Genomic DNA, 23,814 nt, shown 5'->3' with positions numbered 1-23,814 from the left:
AATTTTCTGCAATTTTTTGAAGTACATCCTGCAATCTATATTGCTATTACGGTATTAAATCTGTCTTTGCCAGAAACTCTATCTTGAAACCAAATTTTTAGAAGCAAAATTGTCATCTTGTTCAGAACATGTTTGACTAGTAGTAGAATCAGGCAACTGGATTTCAGTCTATTTCACAGCACATCTTTAAAATTGACAGTTCCAGGACGGCAGCTGTTGAAATGTGTGTGTTGAATGCAATGAAAAGTAGGTTTATATTTGGACTACTGTCCAGGAATTTCATCTGTTAAAGGGTAGGAATTGCAGCATGTCAATGATAGCAGTCAAGTTTTCATGTAATGTCCTGCTTTGAGCTGTGGTTTGTTAAAACAAGTCTGGAGTCCTTATTGTAAAGATAATTTTATTCTCTTTTATGACTAAATACAGTAGTATAGAATGGTAGTCTTCAGAACTATGAAGATACTTATATGTTTTTGATATAGCATGGACTCTTATGAAGAATATATGCTGGAACTATCTTAACCAAATGGCAAGAATTTAAAAATCATATTGATAAAATAACAAGTTGTGGTTAGAACCAAAAACAGACAGTAAGAATTTCATTAAATATGTGAAAAGGAAGAGAAAGGTCCTGGTGAACTGAGGCACCTCAGGATGAGGCTGGGGAAGTAGTTATGAGGTACAAGGTTATGGTGGAGGAGTTAAGTGGATATTTTGCATCGGTCTCTTCCAGAGAAAATACTATGAATGCCCTATTGGTACTGAATAATGTTAGGAATTAATTAAATACCATCACCATTACTAGAGAAACTAAGGCTGAGAAGTTCCCTCCTACTAGGATGCTAAAAATAAAAACTAGCATAATCACGCATGCATTAGTTGCAATTTTCCTAAGATCTTTAGATTCTAGAGGATTGGGGTAACTTCAGTGTTACACCTGTATTCAAAAAGGGAGGGAGGCAAAGAGTAGGTAACAATAGGCCAATTAGACCTACATCTATTGGTGGAAAATTAATAAAATAAATTATTAAATATTTTAAAAAGTACATTTAGAACATGATAATCTGATCAAGCAGAGCCAGCATGGTTTTGTGAAAGGAAAATAGTGTCTGACAAAGTTACCAGAGTTTTTTGAGGAAGTTTGATCAGAGTGGCTGGAGGTGAACCAATAGACTTCCAGAAAGCATTTGACAAAGTCCCTCATAGAAGGTTGAGCCCATGATGTTGAAGATTAAACATTGGCAAGGATAGAACATTGGCTAACAGGCAGAAGGCATCAAGTAAGGATAAGGAGGAGTCATTTTCAGGTTGGCAACTTGTAACCAAGGGGGTTCCACAAGGATTAGTGCTGGGACTACAGCTGTTTATCATAGGTGGAAAGGTGCGAACCTACAGCAGCCAAATTTGTGGATGTGTAAGTTGTTCATTGTGGAATGAAGAACAATATTATGTAAATGGACAAAAACTTCATAAAGCTGCAGCACAAAGGAATTTGAGGGTCCTTGTGTAAGAAACACAGAAAGCTGGAGCACAAATCTAGTAGGTAATAATAAAGGCTAATGGAATGTTGGTTCTTATTTTGGTATAGAGAAGCCTTACTGCAACTGTACAGAATTATGGACCACATCTGGAGTATTTTGGCCTCCCTGTTTAAGGAATAATATTCTTTCATTGCATGATCTTGGATGTAGAGGGATTGTCTGATGAAGAAAGAGTGAATAGGTTGAGGTTCTAATCACTGGACTTTAGAAGAATAAGAAACACTCTCATTGAAATGCACACGTTTCTTTAGGAGCTGGATGGGATAAATGCTGAGAGGATGTTTCCTCTCAAGGTTGAGTCCAGAATCAGAGGGCATGGTATCAAAATAAGGGGCTTCCATTTAAGACTATGATGTAGAATTTCTTCTCTGAAGGTTGAATATCTTTGGAACTTTCTGCCAGAGAGCACTCTGGGGACAGAGACCTTGTGTATATACAAGGCTGAAATTGTTAGATTTCTAATCAGCAAGGGAATCAAGGATCAAGGGGAAAAGATAGGAAAGTGAATTTGAGGAACGTCAGATCACCTGTGATCCAGTTGCATGCCAGAGGGGGCTTGAGGAGCAGAATGGTATACTCTTGTTTCTACTTATTATGGATTGATGGTCTGATATGCTGTACAATATAGGACTCATTTTTTTAGTGTTACTTCTAAATTCATTAATTTTATTACATCTCAAGCTGTCTTGATTATTTACCATTTTCTTCTTAAGCAAGCTAGTTTTTTTTATTTCTATCCACCTTGTGTTGTCACTATCAAAACTGCAGTAGTACCAGCTCTTCAAAAATGCCCTGATAGCAGTAAAACAAAATCATCTTTAAATAATGCTTCCATTTGGTGTATTGCACAAAAAATAACTAGTGTATTGCTCAAGATGTGGTCTCCTCTCTACATTGGAGAAACCAAATGCAAATTAGGTGGCTGCTTTGCAGAATACCTTTGATTTGTCCCTGTGAATGAACAATAGCGAATTCAGGGTAATTTGCATTCTCTGTTTCTACTTGGTACTGTAGGATCACAAGCATGCATGAAACTTCCATTGTGTTCCATTTTGAATTTGCCAGGTTCCAGATGATGATCTGGGCACTGACTGCTGTGCAGTTTTTCAGTGTGGTTCTTATAAGGAATAGTCACAAGAAAGTAAACGGCTGATGATTAACTTTTCACTCATGACAATGAGTTTGTCATATGAGGAAATATTAAGTAGATGTGCTGCATAATCTCTTGAGTGTAGAAGAAAGACACAATTTCATTGAAACATATAAATTTCTTAAGGGGGTTGACAGGGTAGATGAGGAGTTGATGTTTCCTTGGCTGTGTTGTTTAGAATCAAGGTTATGGTTTGAAAATAATCAACAGGACAGAGATAATAAGAAATTGTCTTATCTAGAGGATAGCAAATCTTTAGAATTCACTATCCAAGAGGATTTGGGAGGCTTGGTTGCTGAAGTACATTCAAGACAGATGTCAAAAGATTTTTGGATTCAAGGGAAATCAAGAGATATGCAGTTCGTGTAGGAAAGTGGAAATAAGGTAAAGAATCTTATTGAATGATAAAGTGGGCATGAGGGACTGAGTAGCCTTATGTGGCTTCTGTTTCTCAGGTTTTTATTTTGGAGAGGTAGTAGAAGCTGAACTTTGACCTGTTTGTGTTTGGTTTAAGATAATTAGCAGCACAGTACACGTTCAGCTCGGCTTGTGAAGCTGATATGGTATTCTTGATAGTGGCAAAGGGCCTTGCATTTGGTGTAGATAGACTGATGTGTTTAGTTGGATTGGTCAGTAACTTATGTAAATATTAAAGTGTAAGCTGTGTATACATTCCCTTAATTATGTTTCAACTGTCAGCAGTTGTGCAGTCCTTCATGTTTAATGCTTTCCACAAGCGTTTGGATCACGTGGGCCAGCTGCAGCTCTTGTGCCATGATGTATATCCTCCAAACCCATGTCATACGCTGTTAAGAAGTGTCACCTGCAAATAGGTTTTCCTCAAAGCCATCTTTAGTGCCTTGCATAAGATGCAGCACCCGGCTGGTTCACGACTTGCCAGGCTCAAAACCAGTTTGTTTGCTAACATTATTTTCCTGGAACAGTTAACTCAGGATAATGAGTTCATAATATTTGTGAAGGGGCCAAATTGAAGAAATTAATGAAAAGCTCTTGAAAGAAAGGGGTCCTTGTACAGCTTCAGAAGTGTGACAATGCATAGTTTTCTCTAAATTTCATGTATACAATCAGATGTCACACATGTTGACCAGTCTCTGTCATTACTAACCCAAATGTTTTTTTGTCTGTTCAGTGCATGTGTCGTCAAGACCCTTAATATCATTGATTTTTTTTTCTCCCCATTTTAGTTGCAGTGAAGAGGTCACTGAAGTTATTCTCTTTATGCCCTTCTTGTTCGTTTCCACTTTTTAATGTGTGTTTTGGAATTTGACGTTTCTAAGTTATTGATATATCAGCTAGTTGTCTTCAACATTGTAGTGTTGCTCTGCTTCTTCAAATTGTTACTCGGCTTCTTAGATGTCAACCAAACTTTCTTGCTACTGTGTGTTATATATGTGTTTTCTATCAGTTTCTACCATAAAGTGTTTGATGGCTCAGGACCTGTACTCAATGTTCAGAAGCATGAGGGGGGATCTCATTGAAACCTACTGAATACTGAAAGGACTGGATAGAGTGGAAGTGGAAAGGATGCTTCCATTAGTAGGAGAGTCTAGGATCCGAGGGCACAGCCTCAGAATAAAAGCATGTCCCTTTAGAACTGAGGTGAAGAGGAATTTCTTCAACCAGAGGGTGGTGAATCTGTGGAATTTGTTGCCACAGAAGGCTGTGGAGGTCAAGTCTTTTGGTGTATTTAAGGCAGAGATTGATAGGTTCTTGATTGATAAAGGGCTTAAGAGTTACAGGGAGAAGGCAGTAGAATGGGGTTGAGAAAAGAAAATCAGCCATGATTGAATGGTGGAACAGACTTGATGGGCTGAATGCCCTAATTCTGCTCCTATATTTTATAGTCTTATGACTTGCAGAGCTCTTCTCCCTATGCTCTGGTGTCTGCTGCAGAAGGATCTTTTTCATGCTTTCAAATAATTTTGTTGTACATACTGGCCAAGTCTGTTGTGTTTCCAGGTGTGTAGTTTGGCAGCCGAGTAGATTACATTCCCTGACACTGTAATTCATCTTGTGAAGTAACTATTCATGGTTGGCTTGATGTCTGCTATTGTTTTGTGTGTTCTGTGGAATTATGCTCGTTTGATTTTTTTTTGAAATGGAAGTGGTGGTTGAAGATCCTGTGCGTTTGTGCCATAACTGCTTAAACCCAGACCCTGATGGGATGGTGGTGAGAAAGTGGAACTGGTTCCAAAGCCATTTAGCAGCTTGATTTTGCCAAAGGTAAGACCAGGGTTGCAGTCTTATTTCCAATGTTTAAAAAATAGTTTCAGAGCTTGGGATCGTGAATCGGGATTGGCTGGTTTGCATTGCCCATTTCGTCCCAGTAGTTACTGTAGCTCCAAAAATTCAAATTCCCACTTCAGTGCATTGTAGACTGACACGATTTATAGTACAGTACTCTGATTTTTACATTCAGTATTTCCATGTCATGGTTGTGGGTTATTGATGCTGTGTCAAATCACTGTCTGTCGTTGTTTCTCTTCTCATAACACAGAAGGAGACTATTTAGCCCATTGGCTCCATTCCAGCTCCCAGGGGCAATCCCATTAGTCTCGTTCTGCCTCTTTTTATTTCTCTATAACCTTGCAACTTATTCTCTATAACAAATGCCAGACAGCACCTTGTTAATTTTTGACTTAACCTGCACCTACATGTAATTTACAGTAGCCAGATAACTGAGCGGTATGTCTTTTGGGATGTGGGAGGGAACCAAGTCATATGGTCACATGGAGAATGTGCAAGCTACATAAAGACAGTACCTGAGATCAGGATCAAACTTGTGTCCCTGGAGCTGTGTGAATCTTGTAGACAAAGAACCTGACATTTATGTGCAGACCACAGCTTTGCGAGTAGATGTCACCTGACAATGGAAAGGCCCTTTGCGTTAGTAGATATGATGGTCTGTGCCCGTACTGGTATGGACTGACTTCTGTGGTGAGTCTTTGTTGTTTTTCAGGCATGTTCAGTTATCAGCTTACTCAGTGAATGGTGATAAGGAGGCAAAAGGACTCCCAAGGCCACACTGTGGATGCTCCTGTTGTAGATCCCATTGTGGGGCATGATGGAGTCCATGAAACTTGCCAGAAATTGTTGGGGCTTATCTATTTAATGAAGTGAATTTTTAATTTTGTGTTGAATTTTAATTGGTATGAAAGAACCTCTCTGGCTTTACAAAGTACTTCTATAGATTTGGAATCTAATTCCATCAAATTTTAAATACAGGAGATTTTTTTTTTAGAAAATGTAACTGTTTATTTTTACCTCTCAATCCCATGTTTTCCTTTTATTTTGGTTTCTGCACATGATTTTACCGAGGATGTCTAATTCAAATGTGTTCCTTTTTGTAAGTCTCAGATCTCCTTTGTATATCATTGTGCTGTTATGATCAGCTGTAAGCATAATGAATGCTGAGCACTCCTTCACTGCTGATTGCAAATTTGTAACTTGTATCAAAGATCTTTTGATCAAAGATATGCTTACTCATTCCCAAACATATTAAATGATCAGTAATCTCATTGGTTCTCACTTTATTGACCCTGCAGAGCCTAGCGATGAACAACCTATTTACTAGACTGATTCTGTTAACTTAAGAATATTAAATGATTCCAGATTTTTGTTAGTAATAACTTGCTGAACTTGATCCATCAACAAACGTGAACCAATGCAAAATGACCCAAATGTGTGTAACAAGTAAAACAGCTGAAAATTTGGATGACATCCTGTTTTAAAAAGAAAGGATGTTTGCAAGTTACAAAGTATGAAATATTTTTGTTACATTTTTGAAGTTGATTTTTTATTTGGGATATGATTAAGTACTTTGTTCCAGATAGATAATTTTCCTTGTGGTGAGCCATGTTTCATTACTCTGAAATTGCAGATGGAGGTTAAAGAAAAAGGTGCAAAGTTACTTTTTCTCTCCAGAGAATTGTTACCAAAAATGTACTCAATGTAATGTGCTAAACAAGTTCCATTGTGACTAAATGTCTAGATATCACTTGTGAGTCAGGCTTACTTTAGAAGCTACATTACTCAGTTCTCAATACTCCTAACCAAGCCATTTTGGCCGTAAGAAAATGCTGTCCAGTAGGAAGCCATGACTTTTCTAGAACCGGTTGGGAATGTTATTGTTTGCTCTAGTGAATGGCGTTATATATCAAAGGAAAATACGTTAGTAAACAAAAAAAAGTTAGGTAAAGTATTCCTGGTACGGTCTGCAAGTGAAAGTACATTCTTAAAGTGAAAGATTGCTATTTGGGAGCATTGTCAGAAAACAGTAGTTGTGAAAGGTTATTTTTCTGACAGAAGTGTGCAGTGGAGTTCCCCAGGGGTTGGCACCAGGCCCACTGTTATTTTCAAATATATATTAATGATTTGGGTGTACAGGGAACAATTTTCAAATTTGCATTTGACACCAAATTGCAAATGCAACCAATCAGTTGCATTTGAAGCCTAGTGAACTGTGATTCACGTAATCAATTTCATGCCAATAGAGTGGGCAAATAGGTGGCAGAGAAGTACAAAGTAGTATATTTTGGTAGAGAGATCAAGAAGTGGTAACGTAATCTGGAAGGCACACTTCTAAAAGGGGTGCAAGAGCAGGTTTGGAGGTATATGTGCATAGTTCATTGAATATAGCAGGTCAGGTTGTGAAAGTGGTTGAAAGAACAATATAGGATCCTGAGTTTAGAAACCCTAGTGAAGGAGCAAGGAACTTGTGATAAACTTTTATAAAAGACAAGATTAGCTACTGTTGGAGTATCAGGTCCAGTTTTGGTATGGATCTGAAGAGTTTTGAGAGGGCGCAGAGTGATTTAGCAAATTGATTGCAGGGACTTTGGGTATATAGATAAAGTGGAGAAGCTGTGGTTATTCTCTTTGGAACGGAGAATATTGTGAGGTATCTGGTATTTAAAATCATGAGAATTGTAATCTGAGTAGATAAAAACTGTTACCATTTGTGAAAGGGTCACAAAGCAGGGGCATAAAATGAAGGTGTTTGGTAAAAACTAAAGCTAACATGGGAAAATACATTTTTATGAAGTGACTAGTTAGGTTCTGGCTATGTTGCCTGGGGTCTTGGAGTGGAGGCAGATTCAATTTTTAGCATTGAAGAGAACATAGGATAAGTGAAAGGAAGAATATGTGGGTCCCTGTGGCGAGTACAGTAAAGTGGGACTGGGGGAATTGCTTTGATGTTGAGCTGGTGTGTACTAAATGGCTTCTTTCATGCTGTATGAACTCAGCAGGTCAGGTAGCATCTATGGAGGAAAATAAACAGTCAATGTTTTGGGTTGAGACTCTTCATCAGGACCATCCATTGAGTCCTAATGAAGGGTCTTGACCCAAAACGTTGACTGTTTATTTCCTTCCATAGATGCTGCCTGACCTGCTGAGTTCCTCCAGCATTTTGTACGTGTTGATCCAGATTCCAGTATCTGCAGAATCTCTTGTGTCTCTTTTATGCTGTAATGCTTCTGTGTTTCTGAGGTTTGCTGGAGGATATATTTGTTACTGAAATGACATGATTGTTTTCAGAACACTTAGGAGTTGTTAATGGTGCATGTTATCATGCCCATAATATGCAAACACATCATGACAAATCAGTGTTTGTTTGTATTATCTTGCCTCAGATTTCACATATTGCAAACAGGAGGAATGTTGCATTTTACCTTTCCTACTCATGACTTCTGGTCTGTCTGCTCCTGAGATCCAAAAGTATATCGAAATGCATCTATTTAAGGGACCTCTCATGACTGCCAGTAGCGGCAAGTTCTTAATTTTTAAGAAGAGCTATTCTTTAGAATGCATTGCAAATTGATTGTTACAAACAGCATAATGCTAAGTTTTACCTAGTGTAAAATCTAGGCCTGGTAATCAATCACAGCCCATTTAAAAAAAATTGCCACAGTTAGGTATGATATGAGTATTTGCTTATAATTTGTAAACTGCTGTGTTTCTATTCTCAATTAAACTGTTCGACAGACAATGAGAAGCTCCAGAGGGAGGGAGGATAAATTCACTAATAAATTTGCTGATACTTAGTGCAGAATGCTGGAAGCATTTTATCTCCTTACCTTGTGAAAGTTGGAGAGAGCCAGCAAAAGAAAATAAATGAATAGACAAAAAAGTTAATTTACAATAAAACCAGTAAGCACGCTGGATGTTTGTTGACTGTGTAACATTTTAACTTCGCTGTAGTGAGAAAAGCCAGCACTTGAATTCAGAGGGCTGATTTGTGGTTTGAGTGGGAACCATCAAGTATCAGCTGTTGGCAGTTCGGCTCATCTTAGAATGACAGAAGTCTAAGATGATCTGGGGCTCAAATTCTGGCCCACCTGACTGTCCAATATATTGTACTCAGCATTTGGCCCAGTGCCTGAGCAATGACATGCTGAAGAAAGGGTTTGATACACTTTGCATCCACCCTTCAATTTTATGCCAGAGAGGGCCAGTGTACAATTTGCGATCCCACTTGCCAGTCCTGTTGATAAAAGTATATGTCTGAATTATTTTACATTAATTTGTTTATTTTTAATTTGCTTGTATTTTAGTACTTGTTTAATTAAATGTTTTTATTTTTATTTCACTCTAAGTTAAATCTATTTAACTAATCTTTAAGTGACAGTCATTTGTGTGCTGTCAGAAGGTATCAGGCCTTCTGGGAATGGGTTTTCGGGACAATAGCACCTGCAACCTACTTGGAGCTCTGTCTACCTTGCCAGGTCCCTGTTGGATGTAAAGGGTTATTTCCATATCAGGGGAAGAAGTGCAGAGGCCATTGGGCTAATTGCAGGATGATTCAGCCAATCATGTGTTGTTCTAAATGAAAGCAGAGGTTGTGTATATTGCAGGGATGATGGGAGTGTAAAATTATTTCTCTTCTGTGTAATATGCAATGTACTTCAGACGTTGTTAATTACAGATTTATGGTTGGTAAAGGAAAAGGCAAAACCATCTAAATCAATCATATTTCAATTCAAATAGCCTGGATGATGAGTTATAACTTGATTAATAGCCCTTCATTAGATTTAAGACCAACATTTATTGCTCATTCCTAATTGCCCTTGAAGAGTCGGCCACATTTCTGAGGCCTGAAGTCACACACATTGAAGGTAAATGCAGTAGAAGTCCTTCCCTAAAAGACCAGTGAATTAAGCTGTCTGATGGTTTACTGCCGCTGATATGAACAATTTTTAATATTTTTTAAAAAATTCTAGATTAGTAGTACAGTATAGTAACATAACCATGATGCTACCATCTCCATAAATATCAGCCACGTTACTGGAGTCAGTTTCTCTCCAAATGTGAGCTTTTTCATCTGCCTTGGAGGTGGATGAAGTCTCTTTCAACACCACACTGGAAAACATACTCTTCCAGCCATGCAGCACTTCTCAACATTGCCCTAGACTGTTGATCTCTTTAATTTGTGCTCAGATCTCCAGAGGGAGAATGGGATCTAAATCAATGACTTCTGACTCTGAGGTAAGAATGCTAACCAATGAGCCATGAATGATCTACGCAGTTGACAGAGCTCTTCATGAGATTTCATTGGTATCTTTCACATTACATTCATTGGCTCATTTCTAGCAGTTAGTGGTGAGCTGCCTATGTATGTCATTGATTTCAGAAGTACGTTTCCACTTAGTATCTTCACATTGATTCAGTTGAGAACTTGCAGAGGTAAGGTCCGTGTGTAATTTGCAATTCTTGGTATTCAGGAGGTTGAGAAGGTGTCTAAAACTAGCTCCACCCATGCAGCTGATGAAATAAACTCTCAATTGGTTAAAATCTACCACTCTAGCTTAATTAGCTGTCAAAATATTAAGTGTTCCTAACAATAAAGAATTTCGAAAAAATATTCTAAAATCACTAAACTGAAAATGCTGGAAATACTTAGCAGGTAAAACACTGTGAGTGGAGGGAGAAACAGTCGACGTTTTAGGTTGATGACCTTTCATTTGAACTGAGAAAAGTTAGAAATCAAGTGGTAAATTGCAGAGTAGGAGGAATGAACAAAGGAAATGTTAGTAAAAGGACAGAGCAGAGACCAAGAGATAATCTCAAGTGCTGGAGCTGCCAGTGGAGTATGGTGAGCCTGAGGAAGGCTTGCTGCTTGCAGCTGATCAATCTAGAGTAGGTGCAAATAGGAGGAGGTGAATGAAAGTCGAGAAGGGGAGAGACAGAAAATACAAGGATGGAAGGATGGGACTGTGAAGTACAAAACACTGCTGAAGTGAGAAATCTAAAATATTATTAGCCAGAGCAAAAGCTCTGATGTAAAAAAAATATTGAGGGAACATACTCCAGGTGGACAGACATGCTTAGTTTGAAGCGTGTTTGACTGGTTTTCCCACATATTTGACTTTAGTCTTTGCTATTCTGAGTGCTTCCTGACCTGCCTACCAGTCCCACTGTCAAGTGTTCCAAACCCAAGTACTTTCTTACCAAAATATGAAAGAAAAGAAGATTAATTGAGCAAAAGGAAAAGATAGGAAAAAAAAAGTGAGGGAGGAAGGAGTATAAACTAAATGAGAAATTAAAGAGAAAAACCAGAGAATAGAATGTAAAGCAGGAAAACAAAGGTTAGTGTAATAATTGGTGATGAAAGTGAAAATGTCTGTATCTTTACAATAAGTTCTTGGATGATAAAATCTGAGAACTATTTAATAGTTGTTGATGATATTTATCATCAAAGAATAACATGTTCCTGGCAGTTTTGAGAAGCTGCATATAAACAATTTGTTATTATAGATTACAGGGGGATCGATCAGTTAGGGAAGTGGGCCGAGGAGTAGCAAATGGATTTCAATACAGATAAGTGTGAGGTGATGCATTTTGGAAAGTCAAACCAGCATAGGACTTGTACTAGAAATGGTAGGGCACTAGAGAGTGTAATGGAACAGAGGGACTTAGGAGTGCAAGTGTATAGTTTGCTGAAAGCAGTGTCACAGGTAGCATGCTGGTGTTCATCAGTCAGGGCATTGAGTAAAGGAGTTATTTTGCAGTGGTATAAGTCGTTGGTGAGTCTGCACTTGCAGTGCTGTGTACAGTTTTTGTCACCCTATTCTAGGAAAGATGTGGTTAAACTGGAGGAAGTGCCGAAAAGATTCACAAGGATATTGCCAGGGCTCAAGGGAGAGGTTGGCCAGGCTAGGTCTTTATTCCTTGGAACGTAGGAGAATGAGGGGCAACCTTATAGAAATGTTTCAAATTATGAGAGGTATAGATAAGGTGGATGATAACAGTCTTTTCCCCAGTGTAGGTGAGTCCAAAATTTGGCATAGATTTAGGGTGAGGGGGGAAAGATTTAAAAAGGGACCCGAGGGGCCACTTTTTCTGAGGGTGGTGAGTATATGGAATGAGCTGCTAGAGGAAGTGGTTGAGGCAGGTACAACAGAATCATTTTAGAAGCACTTGGATAGGTACATGGAGGGGAGGGGCCTGGAGGGATATGGTCTGAACGCAGGAAATTGGGACCAGCTAGGTGGACAACATGGTCGTCGTGACTCATTGGGCCGAAGGGCCTGTATCTGTGCTGTATTACTCTATGACTCTTAAAACTGAAGTGGAATATTTGTTGAAGTTTGGTTCCCATACCTCTATCGCAGTGAGGTTTGTCGGTGATTATGTCCCACAAATAATTCGGTTCTTTTTTAACCTATGCTGCCTCTGCATGGTGTGTTTGCTGATTGTAGATGATGGATGGAGCCATGTGGCTTAATGTCATTATGAAGTAAGTGTGCTGAAAAATGCAATGTAAAACAAATGACCATTGTATCTATACTTGTGATGCACAGAAGAAATACATGCACAATAAAAAACACAACAAGCAATAAGTAAGTATTTAGTATTTTAATTATATCCTTGGCTTGTGATTTTGGTGGCTTTCTTAAGTAGGTCTTCCTCAGTTATTCTGCACATAATAGCAGGCTTTTCCACATTCTTGTTATGTTATTATCAGCAAACTAAATTGTTGGGTGTTATTTTTACCAAAATATCAAACCCTGATCCAACCCTTTCTATCCTCGTCAAATGAGGACAAGATGAGAATAATGACTATATTGAGTTATTTACTCAAGTTTGAAGTTCAAATACATTACGACAGTATTTGTTCATCCACAATATTTGTTCATCCAAATGACAATGAGGAAATAAATTAACAATTAGTGTACTCAGCAATGGAGTTCGTAAGACTGTTGTAAATCATGCATTTTTGTTTGAAGTTATGCCAGAGATTCTAAGTACTATTCAATGAATCAATAAAATTGGATTTATTGGAAGGGACTTGCACATTGGATTTATGAACGTTGAAGTCTGAGTCATTGCAATAGTTATAAATTGACATTCTTTCCTTTTGGCTGTAACTAAAATTGTGAATATTCATCATGAATAAGATTATTACAAACCAGAACAATGTTATTTGGCATTTAATAAATTATGTTCATATTTGGGGCTTGATGAATTGTGTTCTTCCAAAAATAATTGTTTCTGCAGTTTTAAGAATTTGGGTTTTGGAATGATTAAACTCATTTGCATGCTCTTGTGAGGAAGAAAATCGAGGATGACAAGGTTCAGGAACTGCATGAGGAGAGAGAATCAAAAAGTAAAAGTAAGCATATGTAAGGTTTGGGGAGTCGAAATCGGAGGGGGCCCTTAAGGAATATAAAAGAAGCAGGAAACAACTTAAAACAGGGAATCAGAAGAGCTAAGAGACCATGAAATTTCCTTGGAAGGTAGGACTAAGGAAAATCCCAAGGCATTTTGTACATATATTAAAACCAAAAAGGTAGCTAGGAAAAGGACAAAGGAGAGAATTTATGCCTGGAGCCAGAGGAAGTGGGCGAGGTACTAAATGAGTACTTCGCATTAATATTCACAAAGGAGAAGGACATAGAGGGTGAAATTAGGGAAGGGTATGTCAGTATTCTAGGACATGTCAATATTAAGAAGGAGGAGATGTTGGGTCTCTTGAAGAACATTAAGATGGATAAGTCCCAGGGTCTAAAGGGATCTAACCCAGGTTATTTGAGTGAAGTAAGAGAGGGGTTTGCTAGGGTCTTGACAGATCTTTGTATCCTTTTACACCAATGTTGTTGCTTTGTTGAAGAAAGGCAATAGGGACACTGACATCAGTGGTAGGAAAATCATTGGAGAAGATTCTCAGGGATTGGATTTACTTGCATTTGGAAAAGCATAGATTTATTAGGATAGTTAGCATGGCTTTGTGCGGGGGACAACATGTCTTCCGAATTTGATTAAGTGTTCTAAGGAAGTGACAAAGCTGACTGATGAGGGTAGGGCAGTGGATGTTGTATACCTGGATTATAGTAAAACATTTGACAAGGTCATGGTTAACTGATCCAGCACATGAAATCCATGGTGATTGGATTCAAAATTGGCTTGGCCATAGAAGACGGAGGGTAGACGTGGAGAGGTATTGTTCTGTGACCAATGGTGTTCCGTAAGGATCAGTGCTGGAACTTCTGTTCGTGATACATTGGGCAAAAATGTAGGTTGGCTGATTGTTAACTTTGCAGATGATGCAAAAATCGGCAGGGTTATGGATAGTCAGTATGAGCAGGATATAGATTAGATAGAAATATATTGGTGGAGAAATGGCAGATAGAGTTTATTCCGGACAAGTGTGAGGTGTTGCATTTTGGGAGGTCAAATGTAAGAGGAGAGTATACAGTAAATGGTAGGAGCCTAAGGAGCACAGATGTACATGGGGATCTTAGGATGAAAGTTCATTCCTCCCTGAAAGTGGCAACACAAGTGGACAGAGTTGTAAAGAAGGTGTATGACATGCTTGCCTTCATCAGTTGGAGCATTGAGTATAAAAGTTGGCAAGTCATGTTGCAGATGTATTAAACTTTGGATAGGCCACATTTGGAGTATTATCTGCAGTTCTGGATGCTGCATTATAGGAAGGATGTGGAGACTTTGGAGAGAGTGCAGAAGAGGTTCACCAAAATGTTGCCTGGATTAGAAAGTAAATTGGTAGATTGGTTTGTTATTGTCACATGTACCCAGGTACAGTGGAAAAACTTGTATTACACACCGTCTGTACAGATCATTTCATTTCAACAATGCATTGAGGTAATACAATGTAAAACAAGAACAGAATGCAGAATTAAGTGTTACGGTTACAGAGAAAGTGCAGGGTAGGTAGATTGTGAGGTCAAGAGTCCATCTTATTGTGCTTAAGGGACTGTTCAGTAATCTTATAAAAGTGGGATAGAAGCTGTCCTTGAGCCTGGTGGTACGTGCTTTCAGTCATTTGTATCTTCTGCCCAATGGGAGGGGGAGGAGAGAGAATGTCTGGGGTGGGTGAGGTCTTTGATTATGCTGGCTGCTTTACCGAGGCAGCAAGGAGTATAGACAGAGTTCATGGAGGGGAGGCTGGTTTCTGTGATGTGCTGAGCTGTGGTCACAGGCAGAGCAGTTGCCATACCAAGCCGTGATACATCCAGATAGGATGCTTTCTATGGTGCATTGATAAAAATTGGTGAGGGTCTAAGGTGACATACCAAACTTCTTTAGCCTCCTGAGGCAGTGGAAGTGCTGGTGAGCTTCCTTGGCCATGGCATCTACGTGGTTCGACCAGGACAGGCTATTGGTGATGTTCACTCCGAGGAACTTGAAGCTCTCCACCCTCTCGACCTCAGCACTGTTGATGTAAACAGGAGTGTGTACACTGCCCACTGCCCACCGCTCCCCCCCCCCCCCCCCCCCCCCCCAACCCCCGCTGAAGTCAGTGACCAGTTCTTTTGTTTTGCTGACACTGGGGGAAAGGTTGTTGTCATGTCACCATGTTACTAGGCTTTTTATCTCCTTCCTGTACTCTGACATTGTTATTTGAGATTTGGCCCACTACAGTGGCATTAACTGCAAACCTTTAGGTGGCGATAGAGCAGAATCTGGCCACACAGTCATGAGTGTATAGGGAGTAGAGTAGAGGGCTGAGGACACAGCCTTGTAAGGCACCAGTGCTGAGAATAATCATGGCAGAGGTGTTGCTGCCTATCCTTGCTGATTGTGGTGTATTGATCAGGAAGTGGAGGATCCAATTGTAAAGGGAGGTGTTGATTTCCAGGTCTAGGAGTTGGAGATCAGTTTGTTTGGAATTATAGTATTGAAAGCGGAGCTGTAGTCAATAAGCAACAGCCTAACGTAGATGTCTTTAGTGTCCAGATGCTCCAGAAGTGAGTGTAGGGCCAGAGAGATGGCGTCTGCCGTCGACCGCTTTTGATGGTAGGCAAATTGCAGTGGGTCAAGCTTGTCTGGGAGGCTGGAGTTAATGCATGCCATGACCAGCCTTTTGAAGCACTTCATGACGGTGGATGTCAGAGCCGCCGGGCGGAATTTTTTCTTAGGTATCGGGATGATAGTGGTCTTCTTAATGCAGGGGGGGACCTCAGATTGAAGCAGGGAGAGGTTAAAAATGTCACAAATACTCCTGCTAGCTGATCTGACGGAATCTAAGGACATAGCCAGAGACACCATCCCGGGTCAGATGCTTTCTGCTGGTTCACTCTCAGGAAGACTGATATTGCATCTGCAACGCTGACTGTGGGTTCGGGTGCACTGGAGGCTGTGAGGGCAGGTGGTGACATTCCAATCCACTTCGGTTCAAAACATGCATAGAATGCGTTAAGCTCATCAGGAAGGGAGGCACTGTTGTCGGCAATGCTGTCCAACTTTGTTTTGTAGCCCATGATAGCATGTAACCCTGCCACAACTGATGGCTGGTCTAGGGCTCAATTTTGGATTGGTATTGTCTCTTGGCATCTCTGGTAGCTTTACAGAGGTCAAATCCTGATCTCTTGTTTTGGTCTGGGTCACCTGATTTGAACGCTGCGGTCCTGGACTTCAGTAGACAGTGGATCTCCTGATTCATCCATGGTTTCCGGTTTGGGAACACCCAGGTTGTCCTCTTTGGTACACAGTCCTCTACACACTTGCTGATAAAGTGACATACTCATCTAGGCTGGCAGCTGAGTGTTTGAAAGTATTAGCTATAAGGAAAGGTTGGACAAACTCAGGTTGTTTTCTGTGGAGCATCAGAGGCTGAGGTGCGACAGCAGAGAACTATATAAAATTATGAGAGGCATAAAGAGGGTAGGTAGTCAGTTTTTATCCCAAGGTGAAAATATCAAATACTACAGGGCACAGCTTTAAGATGAGATGGGGATGTTTAAAGAAGATTAACAATGCAAGGTTTTTTTTACACAGAGTGGTAGTTACCTGGAACACATAACCAGGGAAGGCGGTGGAAGCATATCCGATAGCAATGTTTAAGAGGCATTTAGACAGGCACAGGAACAGGCAGGGACTAGAGGTATGTGGACCATGTGCAGACAGATGGGATTGGTTTAATTTGGCGTCATGATTGGCACAGACATTGTAGGCCGAAAGGCCTGTTCTTGTCTTGCACTTTTCTATGTTCTATTCACAAGATGTAACATTGTCCCTGGGAAAACAACTGCTCAAACATTTCTAATGACTGAATGGGAAGTACATAAGGAGTATTTTCTCTGGACAGATACTTGTTTCATAATTTAGTCATGTAACTGAAGTAAGTAAATGAATGATGTGTCAAATTCTATTCACTTTATAATTGTTTGCATCATATGTATATAATTGCATATTTGTATTAAGAGTTCTAAAGTTTCCATGTTTTTGTCCGTGAGAAGTAGGAATTGGGAAGCTCAGATGATGAAATGGTCATGCATTGAACTTTTGGCTGCAACGTTAAAACTTGGCCGCCGCTGACAGCAATCCAGCTTGCCCCAAATCATTGACTAAAACTAAAAGCATCTTTGTAATTGAGTAAATTCAGAACTATCAGTCCTAATTTGTGGAGAGATTGCCAATCAGCAAGATGAATTCTGTATTCAACATCAACAAAGTATGGAATCTAATAGCTGATGCTAGCAATGCATAAAGCACAGTTCCTGCCTTCTCCCTCTTGCCCCTCCATGTCTGTGTGGCACTCCTTAAAAACTGAATATGACCAAGGTTCTGCTCACTTTGATCCCCTTCAGTGGCTCATTTTTTACTTAGTAACATCCACATGGAGTGTTTTGAAATGTCTCAGTACATTTGAGATGTTATTTAATAGCATGGTTTTGTTTTGTAGCTGACCTTTAATATTTGGAATGCTCTGCTAACTATTTTTCATTTGCAAAAATTAGATAAGAGCTGAGCGATTTAGATTTGGGGTTGTCGATAGGTGTTTTCCTAGAACAGTTATATGTTCTTGGAAATGGACCTTGTTTTCTAAAGCTGAAGTTTAACATTTCCATAGCAAATATTTTTAGAGTCATGGAGTTGTATATTTCCTTTTATTTCAATAAAAATCACAAAATTGATTATAAAAGTATTTAACAAAAATATAAAAGAATGAATATTTACAGCTGGGGTAAAAAAAAACACGTGATATGATTGTGCATAGCACTGCTGAATATGAAAATACTTCATCCAGTTTCAACGATGCATCCTTGTAGTCCACTCAAGTGCAACTTAAAATCATCAATAATTTGTCCCATTAAAAGAAACATTGATCACTTGTCTTTTTAAATAACCATGGAAGGTAACTGCAATTAAGTTTGAAGTTTCTTGCCTTAATTGGACCGTTGTTTACTCTTTTTGGATAGATTGTTAAAATATAGTTTACTATCTGAGCATTTTAAAATCAAGCTTGTGTTTTCACTTGTATTTCCATTGCTCCATGTTTATATCTACATCTTAATTGAAGGCAGACCAGTATGAATGAGGACACTTTGATAAATATCAAATACTGCACTGTGGTTTCAGTTATTTTAAAAGGATTGCAGAAGCATGTTTATATAAACAACACAGTTTTATTTTATATTGTGACCTTAAGACTTCAGAATATCTTTAAAATTGAATCTAGTCAGCTTGTAAATTGATATGTCTTTGAGAAATATTGCTGTAATTATATACATGGCGGTATGACAATGTACAACTTTGTTTGAACTCTGGTTCGGATACAGTTCCATAGTTTTTGATCTGTGTTTTAATGATGAAGCAGTGACTGTTGGGCTTCCTCTAGAGGTCACTCTTGCTACTTTAGGCTTGAGTTTTTTTAATGAGAAAGAACTGCTACATAGAACGTATTATTCTGAATATCTTAACACTGCCTTTTCAATGTAGTTCAGTGTTTTCAGAGATCATCTGTGTTTGAATAACACACATTCCATATTATTTTTTTAAATGGTACATTTTGTATGGTACACACAGTGCAGTCCTGCAGAGCATTGATTTGTTATTGTGCTTGTGATTCTCCAGGTACTTAACCTCATACATTATAAACCAATTGGCCCAGAACCTGTTGTGAACCTCTGCCCTTCCCATCACTGTATATTGCTGTACCTGGAACCTGCAGGTTCCCTGTCCCTGACTTGTGCTGGCAGTCTTGAAGCACTGAATGGACTTGGCTCACTGTGAGGCTGGGGGAATGGAGCAGAGTACAGTGCTGAGATGTGGGGCCAGGAGCTGTACTCTGGTAACATGGTGAGTGTGGGTTGTTATTGGTGACTGGCTGGATCACGTGGCCTCTAATCACCTTTTGGATGTGTTTGGAGCTACTGTACCCCCTCTCTTTGGCTGCACAATCTTAAAGACCACTGATCACCATTGAGCTTGTTGCCATAGACAAACCTTTGGGCTTGGAAGTGCAGAGACAGTAACTTCCATCACATCCAACAGCAGATGAGGAGAGAGCCTGTAGCATCAGGGTAGTGTCGCCACACCTGGTGCTGCCAGAACCCAGTTATTGTCCACACTCTGTTCCATCTGAGACATAGCTCTGAGTCTCGTGTATCAACACTGAATGACCACACCGCTCACCCAACAACAGCCCTCACAACTGTGGGTAACTTATCTCTGTATTCGTATCCAATTCCCAGCGCACAGCTTCCCGACAAGCAGGAGAACGGGCAGAATTGTTGGCACATCGACATTCTCAGGAAGCAATCCATAACTGAATCAGAGGGATCTTGGGGTCCAAGTTCATAGCTCCCTGAAAGTGACAGCACAGGTTGATAGGGTGGTAAAGAAGACGTATGGCATGCTTGCCTTTATTAGTTGAGGCATTGAGTTCAAGAGTTAGGAAATTATGTTGGAGCTTTATAAAACTCTGGTTAGGCTGACCTGGAATATTGCATTAAATTCTGGTTGCCCCATTAGAGGAAGGACATCGAGGTTTTGTAGAGGGTTCAGAAGAGGCTTACCAGAATGCTGCCTGGATTAGGGGGCATGTGCTATAAAGAGAGGTTGGATAAACTTGTGTTGTTTTCTCTGGAGCGGCAGAGGCTGAAGGGAGACCTGATAGAAGTTTGTAAGATTATGAGCATAGATAGAGTAGACTGCTGGTATCTTTCTCCCCAGGGTCAAAATGCCCAATACTAGAGGGCATGCATTTAAGGTGAGAAGGGGTAAGTTCAAAGGAGATGTGTGGGGCAAGTTTTTTTTACACGGAATGGTAGGTGCCTGGAATGCACTTCCAGGGGTGGTGGTGAAGGTGAATATGAGAAAGGCACTTAGATAGGCACATGACTCTGCAGAGAATGGAGGGATATGGACATTGTGTAGGCAGAAAGGATTAGTTTAGTTCGGCATTTAATTACTTGTTTTAATTATTTTGGCACAACGTTGTGGGCTGAAGGTCTGTACTGTTCTATGTTCTATGAATAGTGCTATTATTGGTGCTTTTAGAGCTGTCATTCATGGAAGCACACCACTGAGCAAAGTACAGGCGTACAAGTAATATGGTTAACTCTGTATGTCACTTAAAGCACTGCAGACAAGAAAATATTCTGTTAAAGTAGCAAGTAACCTGCTCCGTAGGTGAAGAAAAATTAGGCAATATTTTACACCTTTACAGTGTACTGCATTTTTGAATAAAATTACTTTTAGCACTTAACTATGCACAAGATTGAATGCAATGGAGCTGCCCAGGGGACTAACCGAATTTGCTATAATTCATGCGTATGACTTAATCAAAGATCACAAGAAGTTAGGGCTTGGCCATACCAGTCCAAATAAAATATTTGAATTATTAGTCTTGTTATAGCCAAGGACTGAAAATTATCTTTTGCCAGTATGGAGCACTTTCATAGAATCATGGAAAATTTATAACACAGTAGATGATCATTTGGCTCTATGTGTCTGTACCAGCTGAGTTTGAACTAGTTAGTCTCACCACAGTTTCCAGAAGTAGATTTGTAGAGCTGTAGGTCACAGTTCTCTAAATGCACTTCCAAGTACTTTTTAAATGTGGTGCGGGTTTCTACCTCCACCACTGTTTCAGGCTGCAAGTTCCAGAACACAACCACCCTCTGTCTGAATAAACATTTCCTCATCTCCCCTTCAATTCTTCCACGTATTATTTTAAAAATGTCCCTGGTTTTTCTGAGCCTCAGCTGAGGATACTAGGCCCTTTCAATTTATTTGAACTGGGTCCTTCATAATTTTATGCACCTCAATTAAATCTCTTATCAGCCGCTTCTGTTCAAAGGAAACAGCTCCAGCCTATCCAATTTTCTTTTACTGGCAACATCATCATAAACCTCCTCTGCACTCGCTTATGTTATGACTTTTCTGTAAAGTAGTGAGCTGAACTATACACAGTACTTGAGCTGTGGTCTAACTAGCATGATATCCAGTTCTTGCAGAACCTCCCCGCTCTTATCTGTGCCTCAGCTAGTAAGAGAAAGCATCCTGAATCCTTTTGAACTACCTTACTGATTTTTAGACATATGCCCCAAAACACACGTCAGTATCCTTTCATTTATTGAGTCTTTCCTTATCTTGTTACAGCTCTCCAAAAGCAAAACCTCCCATTTCTCCAGATTAAATTCCATTTGTCACTTTTCTGCTCAACTGAATTGTCCATTGATAACCTCCTGTAGTCTAAAACTCTCCTCCTTACGGTCAAACATGTGGACAATCTTTGATTTGTGCCTTAAAGACTGAACTACTAAAATATATTTTCTAGACCAAATACTGTTCCTTATAGAACCTCAGTGGAACATAAAACTTGGAAAAAAAGGAATAGGACGAAGCCATTCACACCCTTGTGTCCATTTCATTCTTCAGTAATGTTGTGGTTGATCTATTGCCTTGGCACCATTTCCCTACATTGATTCTATAATCTCTTGATTTCTGTAATATCTATAAATCTAGCCATATCTCTATACTTGCCATCGTGTATTGAATTCCACAGATTTGTTACACCCTAGGCCAAAGAAGTTCTTATCTTTGTTCCGAATGGCCAACCCCTTACTTTGGGATTGTGAACCCCAGTTCTAGACATCATAGACAGGGGCTACTTCATCTCTGCATTTACCGTAATGTGCCCTTTATGAACTTTGTACATTTCAATAAGATCCCATCTCATTCTTCTAAGCTCATGAGGACAGGCCTGATCTGCTTAATTTTTCTTCTGTATTTAATCTCTTTGCTTTTTAAATTTAAACATTTTAAACAACTATGGCTTGATCAATTGTGCAGACTGTTCTGGCAATGCAGCTTGCAATTTTACCAGGAGAGCCTTGCCGTGTACAAGGCTAGTGGATCAGGAGCCGGCTCCATGGAACACATTGACTCAGGGTTAGTGTGGAAAACTCTTGAGTTGGGCACGGCTGAATCACTGGCGAAATGTTGTCCCCTACTGGGTTATGCATTGAGGTGTGGCGTTGAAATAAGTATATAGCACTGTATTCTTATCATTGGTTTTACATTGCTATTTTATTCAAAAAGCAATCAATGAGTATGGTCATTATAGAACATTACACCAAATGGCTTGATTTTTATTATAATTGAGTATTGTAAATCATTGTGCTCATTTTATCAGAGTCAAGTATAAGTATTGTCACAAAGTTGAAGAAAAGTAATTATTTATTATGTTTATCGTAGCCTGTATAATGTTTTGGAGAATTGAATTATTCTGAGCCCAAATTAACAAATAATCTACAGATGGATGATGTATTATTTTGAAATTCGAGTGCTAATATTCTGCAGTGTTTTAACTCCTGATTTAAGATCAATACAATTTAGAATTCAAATAGTAATTGTGTAACCATTAGCTATGACCTTTGTAATAAATCTTAACTGTCCGAGATTATGGTGAAGTAAGTTTCTGTCTATGATGAATCTACAGCAAAACAGATTAAAGACATTAAGATTAAAGCTGCAATAATTTTAACAAGCGGTGCAAAAAATTTGAAATAAGCTAATACAGAGTTTGTTTTCCTTTAAGCCAAAAGAGAGTGCAGATGCTAGAATCTAGAATACAAACAATGCTGCAAGAACTCAACAGGTCAATTAGCATCTGTGGAGGCAAAAGGTGTACGTTGACATTTCAGGTTGAGAACCTGTATCAAGACTGAGGGAGGACAAGTAAATAGTCATATGAAGTTTGGTGGGACAGAGGCTGGTGGATGGTAGGTAGAACCAGATGGGGAGGGTATGATAGGTAGATGGAACCAGTTGGGGGAGGGGGATGGGAGAGAGGCTGGTAGATGATCATGGAGCCAAATGTGGATGGGATGATAGGCATATGGAACCATGTAGAAGAAGGTGATGGGAGGGATGAAGAAAGGGAGAAGAAAATGGACAGATGACTGTGTGGGAGGAGAGCACTGAGGGTATATATTACCTGTAATTTGAAAATTCACTGTTCATACCATTTCATTGTAAGCTACCCAAGCAAGATATGAGATGTTGTTCTTCCAATGTGCATTTGGAAATTCCACCTATCACCCACCGGCCTCCATGGCACACATTGATTTGGGATAAATGTGGAAAACTCTTCACTCATTGAGTATGGCTCAACTTTATCCCACCCCTCCCTTCATTCTGCTACTACTGGCAATCTGTTCTCTCTCGGTCCTGATGCAGGGTCGCGAACCAAAATGTTGAATTACACCCTTTTGCCTCCACAGATGCTGTTTCTTGCTCTTTTAATCTGTGGAAGTTTTCCACAGTACAGATAAATAAAATGTTGGAAAGCAAATTCCTTAATTGGAAGTTAATTAGCATTTTCTCCAGTGCTGCTGGAGAAAAGTAAGC

General features: G+C 39.4%; 1 protein-coding gene across 5 annotated transcripts in view; it reads left to right on the top strand.

The window, feature by feature from the left end:
- Positions 1-23,814, top strand: part of tbc1d22a (TBC1 domain family, member 22a) — a 243,135-nt gene that overhangs the window by 177,318 nt on the left and 42,003 nt on the right. The gene's annotated exons all lie outside the window — the stretch shown is intronic.

The sequence above is a fragment of the Pristis pectinata genome, chromosome 19 (assembly GCF_009764475.1).
Source record: "Pristis pectinata isolate sPriPec2 chromosome 19, sPriPec2.1.pri, whole genome shotgun sequence".
NCBI classification, from domain to species: Eukaryota; Metazoa; Chordata; class Chondrichthyes; order Rhinopristiformes; family Pristidae; genus Pristis; species Pristis pectinata.
This window is presented reverse-complemented; position numbering and strand designations above follow the sequence as displayed.